General features: G+C 50.3%; 1 non-coding gene across 1 annotated transcript; it reads right to left on the bottom strand.

The window, feature by feature from the left end:
- Positions 1-242: 242 nt before the first annotated feature.
- On the bottom strand, positions 243-359 carry LOC114817603. The gene has a single exon (XR_003765465.1). It is a non-coding gene; the product is annotated as a U5 spliceosomal RNA (small nuclear RNA).
- Positions 360-1,110: the final 751 nt, after the last annotated feature.

Below are 1,110 nucleotides of genomic sequence, written 5' to 3'. Positions count from 1 at the left end.
ATAACAACTGTGGTACTTGTTAAAGGCTTACTATGTGTCAGGCACTGTACTAAGCGCTGGGTTGGATACAAGCAAATCGGGTTGGACACAATCCCTGTCCCAAATGGGGTTCACAGTCTTAATCCCCATTTTCCAGATGAGGAAACTGACGTCCAGAGAAGTGTAATGATTTGCCCAAGGTCACGCAGCAGACAAGTGGCAGAGCTGGGATTAGAACTCATGTCCTTCTGACTCCCAGAACTAGCCACTATACCATGCTGCTTCTCCCACAGAAATTGCCTTCAATCTCTGCATTACTCCTCTCCACGGAAATCTTTAGAAAAAGGCGAAAGATGTATTCACTTTGAAGAGAAGTGGCTCCATGACTGTATGACCTTGGGCAAGTCACTTCTCCCTGCCTCAGTCTGTCATCTGTAAAATGGGGATTCAGACTGTGAGCCCCATGTGGGCACAGAAGCTGTGACCAACCTGCTTAGCTACAGGACCCCAGACCTTAGGACCTGTGCCTGGCACATAGAACGTACTTAACTAACATGAATTAAACAAACAAAAAGGGATATGGGTCCAGTACGGCAAAGTCAGAACGGGGAAGGGCAGCTGAAGCCGATCTCCCCCTCAGTCCACCCCCACCGCATCCCCAATCCCAGTGAAGCGACTGTCAGTAATGGCGGTGGAGAAGCAGAAGTGACCATGGAGGAAGCGGAAGGCTCATTTTTTAAAAAAGGGAAAGAAAGACCATCCACTAAGGGGCAGACAGCCGATTCGGAAGAGAGGGGAGAAGAGTCGGGAGTGCCGGAGGAGAGAGAAATGTCAGCAGAGGGAGAGAGAAAAGGGGAGGGTGTGGGGCCACTTTAAAGAATTCAATCATCTTCCTCCCCTTCCTACCTTACCTTGTTACTCTCCTACTACAAGCCAGCCCGCAAAGTTTGCTCCTCTAATGCCAATTTACTCGCTGTTCCTCAATCCCCTCTGTTTCGCCACCAACCTCTCGGCCACCTCCTGCCTCTGGCCTGGAAGGCCCTCGCTCTTCATATCCTACAGACAATCACTCTCCCCTTCAAAGCCTTACCGAAGGCACATCTCCTCCAAGAGACCTTCCCCAGCTAAACC

This window comes from Ornithorhynchus anatinus, chromosome 16 (genome assembly GCF_004115215.2).
Source record: "Ornithorhynchus anatinus isolate Pmale09 chromosome 16, mOrnAna1.pri.v4, whole genome shotgun sequence".
In the NCBI taxonomy this organism is placed as follows: Eukaryota; Metazoa; Chordata; class Mammalia; order Monotremata; family Ornithorhynchidae; genus Ornithorhynchus; species Ornithorhynchus anatinus.
The sequence above is the reverse complement of the archived record's forward strand: the minus strand, read 5'-3'. Positions and strand labels throughout refer to the sequence as shown.